The sequence below is a fragment of the Anolis sagrei genome, chromosome 6 (genome assembly GCF_037176765.1).
Source record: "Anolis sagrei isolate rAnoSag1 chromosome 6, rAnoSag1.mat, whole genome shotgun sequence".
In the NCBI taxonomy this organism is placed as follows: Eukaryota; Metazoa; Chordata; class Lepidosauria; order Squamata; family Dactyloidae; genus Anolis; species Anolis sagrei.
The window spans coordinates 83,041,288-83,059,409 of NC_090026.1; the positions used below are offsets into that span (position 1 = coordinate 83,041,288).

General features: G+C 38.0%; 1 protein-coding gene across 8 annotated transcripts in view; it reads right to left on the reverse strand.

The window, feature by feature from the left end:
• The window catches only part of RBMS3 (RNA binding motif single stranded interacting protein 3), a 911,371-nt gene that overhangs the window by 288,044 nt on the left and 605,205 nt on the right, over positions 1-18,122 (reverse strand). The window lies entirely within an intron of this gene.

Genomic DNA, 18,122 nt, shown 5'->3' on the forward strand with positions numbered 1-18,122 from the left:
GGTAATGTTCAGCTATTTGACTTAAGAAGATAAAGAACTCTTCCCTTAGCACAGTGAAAAAATATGTTTACAAACACAGAGAAATTGTGTGTGCATACATTTCAGGCAATGAAATCACTGAATTAATCTTTTACATTAGTTCCTCTCTGCACATGAAAAAATATAGCTTCCAAACAAAATATGACACATTTTTCCTTATATTCGTTTTTTAAAAGAAAAAGAACCATTAAAGGCATTTACTATAATTTGTTCCTTGAAAAATAGTCTAGGGATGTTTGGAAGCTATAGTACATTTTAAAATCCATGAGCATATTTCATGTTCATTCTCATGCCACTATGGATCATGGATTATCATAGACATGGCTGTATATACTCTTTTTTCAATTATATATCAGGAAGCTATTGGTATACTGTTGAAATATGGTCCTCAAGTGGTTGTAAAGCTTCCCATTATGAAGTGCAGAGTGGGAAACATGAAGTAGCTAAGCAAAATGTTGAAAGACATGTAAGCACAATCTAGACTAAATCCTTCCAGGCTTGAAGCAGACCCAACTAAAATCAATGAGATTTAAGGTAGTCTCTAATGTCCATGGGTATATTCTTAATAAACTAAGGGCTACATCCATCCTACATGTATTTTGTTCATGCTTTGATAACTCTCCTTAGATTACCAGATTTTATTTGTTGCTGACTCTATATACCTATGGATTTTCTAGGAGAAGACATCCGAGCCTAAAGATTCAGTTCCAATACCTCTGAACCAACTAGCACTCTATCGAATTCTAACTATCACTTGAGGAACTCCTGTCCTAGAGAAGCTGGACTATCCCCCTGCTCCAATATCCTTCTGTTGGCCAGGAAAGAGCTTTTTTATTCAGGAAGTTTAAAAGAAATACTAGAAAAGGACCACTGGGGTTGAGGGTTGCTAGTCTCATTAACTTTGCCCTTGGATTGCAGGTGAGAAGATCTAAGTGAGCTTTTTCTTCCTTAATTCCTTAATTTGAAAACAGAAAACAGCAAACTCACCACCATTTCACTACTGGCAAAGCTTGACTTGTTGACTGTTGGAGGCTATGCAGGGGATCTTTGTGCATCCCTCTACCTGCCACCTTTAAGATAAGCAATATATTCTCTCTTTGGAGCTTATCACACACACACACACACAAAACCCAGTGCCTTTTCATCATGGAGGAAACATCACCCAACCGGGACAGAAGTGTGTTGGCTCCATTGATGACAGCACAACATGGGAGCCTTCCCGTGTCGATAAAGAAGCATCACAGGATGCTTCCATGCCAGTTTGGGGGGGGGGGCAGGGGGCCTCCCCTGGATGTTGGGATGTTATGTAATGAGCAGTATGCCCATCCATCCCTCAACTGGCTGGCAAGTGTCATATGATGTATAATTCCAGAAGTGTAATGAGGTCCTTAGTACAGTTGCCGAGGCAGAACTGCTGGACCTGAAGAGACAAGAGCATATGGGCACTTTTCAGGTAGTAACTAGTTTTGCATACAACATAGAGTGAGCAGATATTTGAGCTGGATAGCTTCTGACATGAGCAACGGTGTTAGGAAGGAATGTATGAACTCGTGAAAAGAAATCAGGGTATATGGAAATAATTCCAATACTCTCCAAGTTCCTCAATGTTTTCTAGACTTTCCTCAATCTTCTCTGAGCCACAATATTAAACATGTCATTTTAGAGAATTTTGCAGGCTGCAGCCACTTTGCTTTTAAACAGCTTACCAAAAGGAAGGCTTGTTATTGTCATTTGATCTGCTGAATTATTTTATATTATTTACAGCACGTATCTCTTTCAACATGGTACCCCACAAAAAGTTATTTACATTTTGGTTGGGGTCAAGCTATTGCTCCTCTTACTGTTGTACAATGAGTACAGGTTGAGCATCTCTTATCCAAAATGCTAGGGATCAGAAGAGTTTTGGATTTCAGAGTCTGAGTTTCAGAACATCAGTATGTTCATATAAACATATAATGAGTTTTCTTGGATATGGAACCCAACTCTAAATGCAATATTCATGAAATTTTCATATACACCCTTTTATACACAATATGAAGGTAATTTTACTCAATGTTTCTTATATTTTTGTGCATGAAACAAAGTGTGTGTACACTGAACCATCAGAAAGGTGTCACTTGCTCCATCACCCATGTGGATAATTTTAGATTTTGGAGAATTTCTGGATTCCAGATAAGGGATGCTACACCTGTACTAGCTTGCATAACGCAAAATTGATCTGGATCACACAACACTGCTGTGGTGGTGTCTGTGGATGTGCTAGTGTGAATCATTCCCAGATATTTAGCTGCTGTTATTTTCTCCTCCATAGTCATGATGGTTTATTATACTGCAGCCATCAACCATTTTTGAACAGGTTTTTTTTTGGGGGGGGGGGGGTGCTCCAGTTTATACAGCTATAAAAAGCCCTTTCACCTTTAACCTTATCCAAACCAGTATGCTTGATTTTTTGCACTGGCCACTGTAGTTTCAATATATCATACCTATAGTATAATTAGGAAGATTGAGCAGCTCAAAGACGTGAAATGAAATTGTGAAGACAGATTTTTAAAACCCCACAAACAATCTGTCATCTATCTAGCTAAATATAACTCAGAGGAATACTACAATATATGAATCTCAAGAAGTTGATTCCAATCGGCAGACTGATGCCAAGATAAATGTCTTATACTCTATTGTTCCCCTTACTACTAAAAATAAAGAAAAGAGATTGATTCAGCAGTGAAGATCATAAAGTAGTAAGCTTCCAAAAAATATTATAATATATTATAATCCTGGACATTATAAAACTAATCATATTATATGTTAACAGTAAGTTATAGAGACTGGAAATAACCTGATCAGACCCATTATGTGTGTGTATGTGTGTGAGAGAAGTACAGGATGTCCCGGAGTTACAAACATCAAATTACAAATGACTCATGGTTAAAAACAGGGTGAAACAACAGGAAGTGAGAAAAATATACTCCTTTAAATTAAAACTTCAAAACAAACCTTCAGAACCTATCTTGTTCATAACTTGGGAACTGCATGTATATGATTTGTTCACCTTCTGTTTCTTTTTGCACTTCTCTGAGCCCCAAAATATTAAAAAAAAGCAACTGAATAGAAAATTTGGTGAGGTGGAAGAGATCTGAACTAGGAACAGGAGGCAATGGATCCTATTTTGGTGAACTGAAATTAATCTGGAAACAATCCAAAATATTTGTTTAGTGTGTGACTATCTTCTAATGAAATCCACACCTCTCAATATGCATTGAAGATATATTAAACTATAATGTATTTCTTCTGAAAAAAATCAAATAGAATTATCCTCACTAATGATATAAACTGAGTTAAATTTTAAAATTTGAGCCAAATCACTCCTGATCAAATGAATACTTCCTTCTATTAGTGTGTTAAGGATTGTCAGAAGTTTGGATTTTTTAAAAAAAGAAAATGCTGCTCAAGGTTTTGTATTTTTTGCTCCTTTAAAATCTGGCATTTCTCATATAACTGAATGAAAATTCTGAGTCCAGAATGAGAGCAAGCTAGAGTGAGTTATGTGCATTTAAGTTCCATTTAAATCTACAGGATCTAAGGCACTATATTGTACGCAGACCTCAAGTAATACCTAGTGGAACTGTAAGTGAAGAAAGATTTCCTTTTAGTTCTAATGATAGAGTATCTGTTCCAAATTCACAATAGGAACAGATATCAGGAGTTGGTTGGTTCTTGAAGGGTACATCTGCACTGTAGAAATAATGCAGTTTGACACTTCTGTATTTCTTACTTACTTACTTACTTACTTAGGCGATCCCTCATTGGACGAGTAAGATGGTCTTCCATTATGGATTTCCTTGTGGGTCCGTATGTGGCTGTGGAGCCCTATTCTTGCTCTGCATCTTCTTCCGCAGTGAGGGCATTGGTTTCCAGGTGGAAGGTGGTCCCAGTCGGGGTTGGCTTGATGCGCCTTCCTCCTGGCACATTTCTCTCTTTCACCCTCCACTCATGCCTCCTCAAATTCTGCAGCACTGCTGGTCACAGCTGTCCTCCAGCTGGAGCGCTCAAGGGCCAGGGCTTCCCAGTTCTCAGTGTCTATGCCAGAGTTTTTAAGGTTGGCTTTGAGCCCATCTTTAAATCTCTTTTCCTGCCCACCAACGTTCCGTTTTCCGTTCTTAAGTTCGGAGTAGAGCAACTGCTTTGGGAGACGGTGGTCAGGCATCCGGACAACGTGGCCGTCCCAGCGGAGTTGATGTTGGAGGACCATCGCTTCAATGCTGGTGGTCTTTGCTTCTTCCAGCACACTGACGTTTGTCCGCTTGTCTTCCCAGGAGACTTGCAGGATTTTCCGGAGGCAGCGCTGATGGAAACGTTCTAGGAGCTGCATGTGACGTCTGTAGACAGTCCACGTCTCACAGGCATATAGCAGGGTTGGGAGGACAATAGCTTTATAGACAAGCACCTTGGTCTCCCTACGGATGTCCCGGTCCTCAAACACTCTCTGCTTTATTCTGGAAAATGCTGCTGCACTTGCAGAGCTCAGGCGGTGTTGTATTTCGGCGTCGATGTTGACTTTGGTGGAGAGGTGGCTGCCAAGGTAGCGGAAATGGTCCACATTTTCTAATGTTACACCATTAAGCTGTATTACTGGCATTGGAGAGGGGTTGGCTGGTGACAGCTGGAACAGCACCTTGGTTTTCTCAATGTTCAGTGACAGGCCGAGCTTCTCATATGCTTCTGCGAAGGTGTTTAGAGTGGCTTGTAGATCTTCTTCTGAATGCGCACAGACAACATTGTCATCAGCATACTGGAGTTCTATAACAGCTGTTGTTGTAACCTTGGTTTTGCTTCTGTATTTCAGCTACCATGGCTCAATGCTATGGAATCATGGGAGTTGACATTTTTTGAGGTCTTTAGCCTTTTATCTAAAAGAGTGATGGTATTCACCAAACAGCAAATCCCAGGATTCCACAGCATTGAGCCATGCCAGTTAAAATGGTATCAAACTACATTAATTTGACAGTGTAGAAGCAGCCTATGTGTATAAATAAATGCACACCCTATTATGTTGAACAGTCCTAGTTCTTGAAACAGGAGGCAGCCTGTGTAGTGGTTTGAGTGTTGGACCAGAATTCTAGGAGAACTGAGTTCAAATCCAAGCTCAGCCTTAACAACAACAACAACTTTATTTATGTATTCTGCCACCATCTCCATGAAGGGACTCGGAGTGGCTTACATATCTGACACAATTAAAACACAAAACAATAGAACAATAGAATACATGTAAAAACATCATAAAAACATAACCACCATAATCAACCATCTGTGGCCAAGCACTGCGGGCACTGCGGGCACATTCAAGATTTGTGTGATACAACTACCAGGACTGGGCTGATAGTAAGATGCAAGGGTCAGAAGCCTGATAAGGGTTAGAGGGGTCAGATCAATTAGTAGAGAACACTACAAGGGGAGAAATAATAATAAAATGCAAGGGCCCAGTATTAAATTATAGCTGGGGGGGGGAGGGTTGTATCATTTTGTGGACTGGATTAATCAAAAGCATATTGGAACATCCAAGTCTTTAGGTATTTATGGGAAATGGACAGGGTAAGTGCTAATCTAATATCCCTGGGGAAATAATTCCAGAGCGGGGGGGGGGGCAACAGAGAACACCCTCTCTCTTGTCCCCACTAACCACGCTTGAGACAGAGGTGGGAGCGAGAGACGCACCTCCCCAGCAGATCTTAGAGCTTGCGCCGGTTCATAGAGGAAGATATGATCACAAAGATAAGCTGGACCCAAACCATTTAGAACTTTGTAGGTAATAACTAGCACCTTGAATTGGAACCAGAAACTTAGCGGCACAGCATTGAAACCCACTAGATGATCTTGGGCAAGTTATAGAGCAAGGCAATGGCAAACATCCTCTGAACAAAATCTTGCCCCACTCCCACCCCCATAAATAAATGATAGATTTGTTTTAGTGTCATAATACATAGGAAACAATTTGAAGACACAAAATAATAAGTTGCTTAAAAGAGTTCATCCTTGCACTGCCAGTTGCATTTCTGTGGCTTGGCTTTCCTGCCGCTAATCTTGAGTCCTCCTTCAGTGAATAGAATAGATTTCCAGAAAACAAAATCAGGAAGTGTTCAGATAAAGCAGTGACAGCTCCAGGAGAAATAAAAAATGAATGTCACTGAACGGAAGGAAATCACTAAACAATAATACGGAAATTACACTGCAGTCAAGAGTTCTCAGGCAATATATAATATGTAATAGAATTATTGGCAAACTATAGTGATACAAATGGAATATAGTCTGCATATCATAAATAAGTTAAGCTATTATAATATCATTAGACTCTATATTGTAAGTCTGAATTAGTCACTGGTTATAGCATTCTGCTAAGTCAGTGATTGACTTTGTATGAGATGTAAAAGTTATTGAATTGCTACCAATGCCTTCATAAAAAAAGGGGTCTAAAATATTACTACAATATTTTATGTTATAACTCTATAAATGCAACATGGTCACACTGATCACACAGAAATTTGTGCAGCTTTTTTGAGGGACATGGATGGTAATCGATTTCACACATTGAAGTTGTGCCTGGTTATAGCTACATTTGAAACACATGAGTAAGATATTTGGTTCACAGCTTGGAAAGTTACTTTGGAAATGTAATTAGTTTCATTTATAGTTCCTTGTCCCCTAAACAGTAATTCCAGTACAACAGAAGAAGACAGATGAATGGAAAACCTGCGACTGAGGCCCTAAACCTGTGGTTTCATTGAAGTCTGTGAACACTGTATTTAAGCACATTTTTTTCCTTGGGAGGAAACACACAGAGTTGAGCATAAAAGAACTGTTTATTGGTTTTTTAAAGTTTGGTATTCATTGGTTGTGGGGTTTTGATTGTTAATATTTTAGCTGTACCTTGGACTAAGCCCGTGGTTCTCAACCTGTGGGTCCCCAGGTGTTTTGGCCTACAATTCCCAGAAATCCCAGACAGTTTATCAGCTGTTAGGATTTCTGGGAGTTGAAGGCCAAAACATCTGGGGACCCACAAGTTGAGAACCACTGTTCTAAAGGGTCACAGTGGTGCACTGGGTTAAACCGCTAAGCTGCAGAACTTGCTGACCAGAAGAGAGGTTCAACTTTGCAGGACAGGGTGAACTCCCATTTTTAGCCCCAGCTTCTGTCAAGCTGGCAGTTCAAAAACATGCAAATATGAGTAGATCAATGGATAACATTTTGGCGGGAAGGTAACAGTGCTCCATGCAATCATACTAGCCACATGACCTAGAAGGCGTTTATGGACAATGCCAGCTCTTTGACTTTGAAATGGAGATGAACACCACCCTCCCATAGTCGGACTCAACTACACTTAATGTCAAGGAGAAACCTTTACCTTTACCTTGGTCTAAACTGGATGTAAGCTATTTTGGGAGAAAGGTAAAAAAAATAAGTAAATTAAATCATTATCAGACTCAAACAGGTTCATAGCAAGAGAGAGTGAGAGAGAGCTACTCACACTACGAATCTTGAACACTTGCTAAGATATCTCTTGATTATTGCATAGGGTTTCAAAAGGAACTTAATTGTATGAAATCATTACCACTTGGTGAATGAGCAATGTAACAGTATTTTTTAAAGCGACTGTTAATGATTCATGATAAAGTTTAACTTATTTATTACCTATTGCTAACTTCTAAGACCATGACTTGATTATCTCTCCCTATAATTCAGATAATAAAGAAAATTGCTTTAATCACTCTATGCTGAGACAACTAAGCAATATAGTGACCATTCAACTCCTTGTGTAAATGGATGGCGTCTTGTGTGTTTTGGAGGAAAATATATTCAAATCTGTCTATACATTACTTAAGCCTGACAGGGCTGTCTTCCCTCTCTCCTGGTTAAATATAAAGCTTCTGAAAGGTCATGCACCAATGTGGTTTAGCAGAATAAGACTCAGATTTGAAAAATGTGCTTTCTGAAGCGGTTTTACTACCTGAGTTGTAATGAGTTTTACAGAACCTCTTTGTTAAATTGCTCTGACAATCTCCATTTCCACTTGCTTCCATCATATTACCCAAGCTAAAGTTCACAAATAGTAAAATATTTGTCTGCTGAGTTAATGTTCAGTAAAACAGATCACAGAGACCTTGGAAACACACATGATTTCATGTTTGGCTTGGCAGCGTTTGTTTAGAGGGAAAAACAAGATGGCATACAACAAAGAAAAGTAGTTCATCACTCAGAGAACTCAAACTTAGCTGCCCTGCTCAACTGAAAAAAATAATTTCCACTGCTTAAAAGAAGAATAAATTTCTTAAAAGTAGGGCAAATTTACTATTTCTGGTGTGAGAAGCATTTTGTTCATCTTGGCATGTATGTGAATTAATGATGAAAAGGAAATTTGAAAATATGTGCAGCTTTGTCATGCTATGTAAGTGATTCCTTTAAGATTGCTGTAAAGGTTTGCATTGTCCTAGGGTCAGCAAATAAAGCTGCTTTTCTTCAGATAACGCCTCCCTTTAGCATTCATAGGCATTGTCACAGTGACATTGTTGCAGCGCTTGAATGCTGCTTCCATGCATTAAAACATGGCATTTTCCATTTCTTCTCAAATTTTAATTCAATTAATTTGTAATAATTCTTAAGTTTGCACTTTGGAGAGGCACTAGAGTTCTCTGTCTGAGAATCCTTCAAGTCACATGATTCCACAGACAGTTAAAAATGAAGGGATTGTTGAATCCAGCCTTCTATATAGGTTGGATTCAGCATAAGGTGATAATAGAAATAGAATAGAAAGGAATATTTTTCAACAATGCCAGTGCCAAGGAATTGTCAGTAAATATGTGTTCCAGGAAGCTGTTTTCAGCAAAGACGTGGCTGGGGGAAAGCATAGTATTAACATGGAAAATGAAGCAAAAACAAAACAAAACAAAAACCTTCTCTGATATTGTTCGAGTTTTAGTGCAGCTCCAGCTCAAAGTAGCAATAAGACTGCAAACAATTAAAATTGAAACAAATTTAAAACACAAATCTCTTAGTTCCATAACATGAATTTAAAACACATGACATTTTATTTTTTCTTTGTTTTTCTTTTGATAAATTATGCAGGTGCCAATTATATTAACTCTTTGGGGTTTTCCTCACAATTCTGTATTTTCCCTCTCCGGTCCACTATTTTGGAAATTATGCTTAAAACCATATTTTCACATGTGCAAAGAAATCGGCAAATTGAGGCTAATTTTATTAACAGCAAATTTCAGTTTGGGGTATTTTTTTTTGTAGAAATTGAAAGCCAGTATAGACATTTAACAAACCAATTAGGATAGAATTCAAAATAAATAACATTTGCATTAGGCTGCAGAGTTACTACGAAATTCTGTTATCTGTTAGCTCTTCAAAACAGTCATTCCTCCCTATGTGAACATGGCTCTTCTACTTCTGACAACTGGATATTGTGAAATACATTACTGATAACTCCTCTTTAGGTGTGTGTGCATGCAGAACTGGAGCTACAATTGCCATATATACTCATGTATACATCAACCTTAATATAAGTTGAAGGCAGATTTGTGATCAAAATTATGGATTTTGATATGATCCATGGATAAGTTGAGGGTTATTCTACAAAGAGAAGAAAGCAACAGTGTTGTCCCTGGCTGCCATTGCCATTTCACCACCAAGGCACTCATAAACTCCAGAAGATGTGACATTGTAGAAAGAGCAGAAAGGCCAGTGCTTCTTTAGGTTCTTCCAGGACAGATTAAGCTACTGCCTTTACCTACTCTGCTCAGAGAAGGGGATGAGTCCTTTGTTGATAAGAGTTAAGGTACAGTACTTTCATTGACCCATAGAGAGGGTAAACATCTTCAAAAGGGGATTTTTTGCAATCTGTGCACACTCAAATGAATTCCTTATAGAGTACTGAAGACTATGAACATAGTGCAGTAAGTTATGATTCTGGGTCTGTTGCAATGCAGCATGGTGGCATGACTTTTCGTGGCTCAAATGAAATCTGCAATTCTCTATTCAAAAGGCCATGGCTAAGTGCCAATACACATGTTTTCCATGCAAATATTACACGTTTCAATTGCTGTCATCTTCAGTTAAAAGGTATCACAGTTAAGATACAGCTCTCTTTGTCAGCCAGTCCAAATGTTATTGCTCGAAGCCAAAAACCTTTTGCAGAGTTATACACGCTTACATTAATTAATTAAAAAAGAGTTCCTGGAATGCAATGTAATGCACTTCCTTCAAATGCTACAATTATCAAGCAAATAAAATCTCTCTTCTCGTGAAGAATCACTGGCAGGTTGGATAGAGAATATTCAAGTAACTAGCCATCTGACCTACTCAAAATAAGGCATATTAGTATTTTAGTTGGGCCTGTAAAGGTTTTAATGGCAAAAGCAGATGGACAAAGAGAGAGTAAGCACAGTAAACAAAGTCTGGGAAACCCTTGCCTTCAAATAAAAAAACAAGTTATATTTGCAAGTCAGTTCCTCATAGGGGTTGACAAAATCAAAACTAGTGTTCCACTTTAGATAGTCAACTCCACCAGTAAACCACTAGTGATACACTATGCAAGGTATGTGGTGGATTATGCTTTAGAGTTCACTTGAACTAGAAAGGCAATAAACTGAACCAAGCATCTGTCAGCATGTCCAACATGTTTTGAGCTAGCATAGAATGACGGTTGATCTGTCCAGCACCAGTGGTATGATATGCAGTGAGGACATGAGAGATGGACTTCTCAGTTTTCTCTCCGAACTGTGGACTGCCTTCCCCTTGGAGATCCAGTCAGTGCAAAAATTGGCTTACTTTTAGTGAAAAAAAAACTAATACCTTTTAATTCCCAATTTAAATCTTATAACATACAAACATCAAAACTTTGAGCCAAATTCATATATAGGCTTTTTAAAATATTGTAGCTTTTTAAACTGTTTTTTACATGTTGTTTTATAATGTTTTAGCCTGATTTTGCTATTTTATTATTTTATTTTGGAACTGATTAAAATCATATGTTGCTTTATTTGTTAATTGCCCAGAATAAAACATGGCATATAAATATTTTGATTAAAATTAAAAACAAACAAACAATACACTTATGCATTAACAGTAATGCTTATTCAATCATTACTAAGATTAATAAAGAGCACTGTCTTGAGAGTATCACAGCTTAATAAAAGATAACCAGCCTTGAAAAAATATCATATGGGATTTTGTATTGTCGAAGGCTTTCATGGCCGGAATCACTCAGTTCTTGTGGGTTTTTTCGGGCTATATGGCCATGTTCTAGAGGCATTTCTCCTGACGTTTCACCTGCATCTATGGCAAGCTTCCTCAGAGGGTGAGGTCTGCTGGAGCTGGGGAAAAAAACCCCTTTTTTCCCAGCTCCAGCAGACCTCACCCTCTGAGGAAGCTTGCCATAGATGCAGGCGAAACGTCAGGAGAAATGCCTCTAGAACATGGCCATATAGCCCGAAAAAACCCACAAGAACTGATATGGGATTTTGTTTGTGTTGAAAACAGAGCTAATTGCACTATATTTTCAAAATCACAAATTATTATTGGGTTCCAATTTCAGAAAAGAAAATGTTGCAATTCCTGATGTTCTGTCCATGGCTCTTTTTTGATGAGGCAAATTTTCTGGTATGATGAAAAAAAAGGAGCAACTCTTCTTATAATTTCTTGTGTAATTTCTTCTGTTGCTGTTATTACTACCGATGCAGCTTCTTTCCAGTTCATAACTCTTGCTAAGTGCAAAAAGTTGGAAATAGAACTTTCAACACACATTGCATTTAAATTGGGAGAAAGGTAGGATATATGGATGAGTTTGTTAACAATAAATTGACAAGTCCAAGAGTAAGGTTTCATTTATAGGAAGAAATATGAAGTATAATATGTACCTACCTGGCATATAAAGATTGCTATTTTACCTTGAATAGCTCAATTAACCTAGACAAACATAATTATCTATGTAAGCCCACCACAAACAAGAATTATACTGTTATACTGTATATTATACTGGAGAAATTATACTGTTTAGCAGGTATTGCACCACCTGACATCTGCCTGGAAGTAACAGCCAAGAAAGAAAGGACCAAAGCAGTGACATCTCTGGCCCATCCCCTGTTTGAATATCAGCTAGCATTCCAAAGTCTTAAATCAAGAAATACAGGAACACCTCAGCAAGAGAGAGTCCAAAAGTAGCAGGTTAAAGCCTGGAACCTCCAGCAGTGGCTAATACTGAATGAGAGACTCCCTCCCCCCTCAGCATCCAGAAGAATGGGTGACTTGGAAGGTGCTGAACAGACTGTGCTCAGGCACCACAAGATGTAGAGCTAACCTTAAGAAATGAGGTTACAAAGTGGAGTCCACAACATGAAAGTGTGGAGAAGCGCAAACCACAGATCACCTATTACAATGCAGTCTGAGCCCTACCAAATGCACCATGGAGGACCTTCTCATAGCAACTCCAGAGGCACTCCAAGTGACCAGCTACTGGTGAAAGGACATTTAATATAATGCTAGGTTTTTAAACTTTGTGCTTTTTAAATACATTATAACTGTACCCTTGGTTCACTTCTGATACAATAAATAAACCACAGCACTGAAATGGTTACAAAACAACAATGATAAGCATCAGGGAAATGCTCTTTGGCTCTGAAGACCATAAAATAAGGAAACACTGATGTTATTTTCTGTTATAGTCATTTACCCATTTCCAGGCTTCTAGTTCCTGCAACTCATTCCACTTTTTATTTTTAAAAACTTCCTCCCCAAACTGAGCTAAAATCTTCAGTATCGGCTGGTGTAATGAAAATATCAGATCTTAGATGATGCATTGAGAGGGGAAGGCACGTAGGATTTCAGAAGATAATGTGGTTCTTTTCCAAGTGGTACTTCAGATAAGAAAGTGCCAGTGCTTCAATTCACAAAGAGCAGTTCAATAGAGTCCTTAGAGCAAGTTCAAAGATGGATGCCCCACTAGTTAATCTAATTGTGGAATGGAGAGCTCAGATTCTCCATGGCTCTCGAAAGAAACCAATCTGTTACATGGTCAAAAATGGGTCCACTGAGTTGTGATAGCGCAATCACAAGCTTTATTCCTTTAAAAAAGTGCTCACAACTCAGGAAGTAGCCAGTCCTTTGCAACACTTAAATAAAAAGGCTCGAGAATAATTAAAATACTGGCCTATGAAAGCATAGTTAGCCATACTAGGTTTCAGCACTTCATATATGAGGCTCAAAATAACCTGTGAATAATGGAATTGCACCCATTTCAACCATCTGCAAAAAAATAATAATCTTAGCCTTGATCTGCTTTAAATGTTGAGTGTGCGTACATGCACATAGACTCAATGGAGGATGTGACAGTAACACTTTGCTAGGAGATTGAGAAGTAATTAGAGTAACTAAATGAAGCTCCAATGCTCAGAGATAGTACTGCTCTAATTTTCAAATGGTGCGGGGAAAGAACAGGGGCATTTCTTTGCTTTCGTGATCTTCATAAACTCATAAAAAGTATTTTAATTTGTGATTGATATATCAAGCATGCATGTCAATGCAGTCACTAAGTGGTGAACATGTATTTGAAAACTTATCTTCTGTTATAAACTCTATGTGGTACTCTGGTAAAAAACCAACCTTTTATTTCACAATTTTCAGAAATTATCATCTACCTTCTTTATTTAACTGGAACACAATCTTGCCCTTTGCCACCAGCTGTCATAATTATCCATAAGTTAAAAGGTGGAACAATTACAAGCTTATATTGTTGTGAGATCTTAATTTAAAGCTTCTGAAGTATACTTCAAAATTCCACAGAATTATTCATTATGTCAAAAAAAGGATTTCAAGTATTAGTCCAATAGTACCCTGAATTCCCATTAGGCCACTTTTTGATACCATTATGCTGCTTCTTAAGACTTCAATTTGGTACATTATTTAAGTACACACTGACATTTAACTATACATGTAAGTTTAATTAAAGCCACTCAGAATTATGCATTTGCTTTATTACTTTACTAAATCTCCGTTCTCTATAATGTGGGATGTGAAATCTAAGTAAGGTCTTCTTAATGGCTTTGGTCTGGCTTGCTGTTGGGAAAGAAACAGCTATTAAAAAGATGGAATTAAGTTTGGGAGAAAGCATTCTTGTTGCCAGAGAATCAAATTATGAAGCAAATTGTAACAAATGGTAGAGAATATGGATCCTGCCAAGTGCAGTTCCAGATAAGTAAACGGAGCTGATCTGACAGAAATTAAATTCTACATTACAGAAATAATTGGAGATCTCTGCCTTTAATAAAACAACCAACTGAAGAACACTCTCTTACAGCAGCAAAGACCTGGAGTTTAAAAAAATATGAGGTAGTGGCATGCATTAAATGTCAGACTCTTTCAAAATTCTGTGTAATAGTTTCAGAGATACCACAATTATTTGCTATGCTTAGAATAGGAAATAGCTGTGGCATCCCAGATGCTACAGTGTGGTCAGGTTCTCTTTCCAGAAGTGAATCAATTATGAGGCTGTGGAATATGAAGATAGCTAGAAGAAGATGTAATAGCTCCTCAGTCTCCTTCTGCACATGTAGAACTGATATAAGTCCTTGCTGTCTAAGAGTGTTTGTGACAACAAAGTAATTGGGTTAACAAACAGCAATAGGGATGAAAAATTCAAAGAAAATTCAAGCAGAATTCACATAAAGTGCATCTTCAAGCTCCCTTTCAGGCCAGTGACAACAGAGAAGTTTTTGTCACCTTCACAACTTCTTAGTTTTGTTTAATCCAGTGCTCTGGCCATTTTGTGCATGGATTATTCCATTCAGGCCAGCAAATAACCATGGAATACTTGGACAATAAACTTGCCATTTGCCTTCTCCCATATTTATTTTCCATTTCTCTTAACAACAAAACAAAGCCTTGACAGTACTTTAAGTGGCAAGTTGGCTAGCCAACTCAGGAAATAAATTGCACCCACAAACAACAATATATTTTCTCATTGTTCTCAAATATATTCTTGGGAAAAGCTGTCCCCATCACTGTGGTTAGGAAAGCTGCTGCTTGACACAGAAAATCCTTTATTTTTTAAAAGTGAAGTATTTATACCAACGCAGATAAGTGAAAGGATTTAGAATTCTGTTCACCTCTCAAATATCAACCCAATGTTGAAGGATACATTTTAACAACACCTCCACAAAATGCCCCCAAAGGCAGGCTGAATACTTTGACCTAGCTCAGTGTAGAAAATGAACAAATGCAAGATTTATATCAGTTAATAATGACTGGAAGATATAGGACTCCATTGGCTTCCACTGGAGGACTACAATAGCTGTCTTCATCTTTTTCTCTTTTTGTGTTTGATGATTTATACCATTTTGAATTAATAACTCCTGAGAGTTCATCTGCTCCCCTAATGATGCCTGATCATTTCAGGTGGGAGCCTTCAGCATACAGTAATTTAAAAATGTTTGTCCATTTGAGAATTCTAACCCCATTCCATGATCCATTGGATTTTCTTCACTGTTGGTTACCTACACTGGAGCACAGAGAAAAGCTGCAGTCTGTGATACCCTATTCTTTCACCTCTGATGCATAAACACTCAGGTTGCAGTTCATGACCTTCTCCTTCCAGACCTTTTGGGCAGAACTGAGTGGCAATACATGGATTTGTACTCTCGCTACCATCCTCAGTGCTATTGTTTCTAATCATGGCATACGCAACAAAAAGACAATGAAGGAGTATATAACTTTTTCTATACCAAATATTTATAGTTCACTGACTATTTTGCAATGAAATGTTTTCAAGAAATACAAAAATTACTGGCTTATCCCTAAATATAATAATACGGCATTAAATAAAATGCTACCTTCTATTCTGCACAAATGCAGCATTACTTAAACTGTTGCAAAAAGTGGCTTTGAAGTACCCTTGGCAATTACAGTATTACGCCTGTTCAAACTGGAAAGCACTCACTTATAAATTGAGCAACTGAACCGTGCACTTCATCGTTGTGGTTGAACAACTATTTAGAGTTGGAATTTTCTGGACTACAAAGGGAAAATAAGAATTGATCTCAGTGCAAAGTTTAACTCATTTACTATATTCATATTTCCTGTTTTTCATGTATAAAAGGACTGAAAATCATGCAATAAGATTTTCTAAAATACAAAGCTGCCCAATCCCTCAAAATGTGTGGCCTCTTAAAAGATTGTTCATTACTGTCATATCATATTTTACCTGACTCAGAGCTAGGAAACCGAATAGAGATTCAGTAAAGAATAGCATTTTATGAATCAGCCTCCTGACATCTTGGCTAGTGTTGCATTACAGAAAGTGATCCTAATCCTCCTGCAGTGCATACCACAGATGACCCAAGGATGAATAGTGGCATAGCATTGCTTTCATATGAACACAGCCCCATAGACTTTGCTTATTATACCTGGCATCCAAGTATGTGTGTGTGTGTGTGTGTGTGTTTATTTTAACTAGTTAAGTCCTGAAATAGTGAATTGAATCATTCATTTCATTACACTATGTAACAAAATTTGAAATCTGTTCCTGGTTTGAAAGTGGTTTTTCCCCCTGTTTAATTCTGCAATACTTACTTTGAAAGTAGTTGGTATACTCCAGAAACTTTGTTTTTGTTGCTGCCACAAACTATGTAGAATTGGCTGAGACGTGATGAGATATTCATATAAGTAAGTATACAAGCCCGTAGCCAGGATTTTGATTTGGGGACGGGGGGGGGGGGGTGAGTCTAAGTGTGAGAGAATCTACCCTAGCGAACCTTATGTATCATTATCCCAATACCCCCATGCATATGGGATATATCGACCATGGTGATTAGATCATTATATGAATAAACATAACAGTTTAAATAATGTATCAGTAAGGCCTTCTTGCAGATCACCCTGCGAATTTCGGGGGTGGGGGTTGAAGCCCCTCAAGCCCCCCCCCCCCCCCCCGGCTACATGCCTGTAAGTATACATGTGCTGAAGTTTGCCTCACAAAAACAAAGTTATTGCCGTTGTTATTCCCATTTTTAAAATAATAGAACCAATTAGGAAATGACATTTACAGTCCAGGAACAAAATTTGTGCTACATTGTGTTATTTTACTAGCTAGGCCTGTAAATTGAATTCTAATACTAAAAGCTGAAAAGCAAGTAAAACTAATGGCCATCTCAATACCAGATTATCACTTTTCATTCTTCCTAAAATATACCAGGATCTGACCACAATACTTAAATTCTGACCTGATAATCCTCAGCCCATGTCAGGTTGTTCCCTGGTCTAATCCTCTAGCTCACTCTAACACTCATGAAGACGCTTGTATCAAATCAAGTGTGTTACCACTGTGGCTTATCTAAGAATTTTTATTCTTCTTGTCCATAACAAGGCCCAGGGAGGGGCCGTTTTTGGATCAACTGGCAAGGGGGCAGCCAATCTACCCTTGACTATACTGCCACTCCTTCCACAACTGGCCCACACTACTCTATACAGGAACTCTGTCGGCCCTCTGGCATTTCACAAAGGAAAACCAGGATACATATGGCCAAGTGACACCATAGAATGGTCAAGATAGCAATAGATATTAATGAGGAAGAACACAGAAGCAAAGAGAAGCTGCAGAAATTTGCTTTTGCCTGAACCTACTGAAAATTGAAAGTTTCTGCTAGTTACTTTCCTCTCCACTAGTGAGTCAATTGTGTATAAGCTACTGTTACCTTCTAAAATAAGGTTACATCAACTGAAAAAAAAACTGAGAACGAAAGGGGAAAATGTAACCTGAAGAGAAAATTGGAACACTGCAAAAGCACAACAAGTGGGATAACAGGGAATTAATCAAGAAACATGGAGAGTATATACCAGTTGCCAGGCACTTATAACAGTGGAATTATAATGGAAACAATCAAAATCCAAAAGCACTAGTTATAATAAAATAGCTAGAAAGGCAGAGATCCAATAAAAAAATATCCAACAAAAAGCTTATGCTGTCCGTCAAATTAAACTCATGGGAGGGTGGGAGTTCTTAAAGGCAAACACTTATTGAAAGAAAGATGGGAATGGGA